We start from the raw sequence: 351 nt of genomic DNA, 5'->3' as shown, positions 1-351 counted from the left end.
CAGCCACAGGAGGAGGACTGATGATAAAGATGCTTCAGTAACACTGGGAGGGCAAATATAGCCACCTTCCTGACAGGAGGTGGTTATGGCTTCAGGAAGAGCCTCAAGGATCTCTCTCTCTCTCTCTCTCTCTCTCTCTCTCTCTCTCTCTCCCCTCTCTCACCATCTTGCTGCTCTTCCCTTCCCCCTCTCTTTCTAGCTTTGTTTCTAAGCTTACTGAAAACGTCCAGAGAATTCAGCAAATCATTCATCCTCAGCTAACCCAGAGGGCATGGACAAAAAGGACTTGCAAGATAAAAAATACACACACACACACACACACACACACACACACACACACACACACACACA

This window comes from Mus pahari, chromosome 5 (genome assembly GCF_900095145.1).
Source record: "Mus pahari chromosome 5, PAHARI_EIJ_v1.1, whole genome shotgun sequence".
NCBI lineage: Eukaryota > Metazoa > Chordata > Mammalia > Rodentia > Muridae > Mus > Mus pahari.
The sequence above is the reverse complement of the archived record's forward strand: the minus strand, read 5'-3'. Positions refer to the sequence as shown.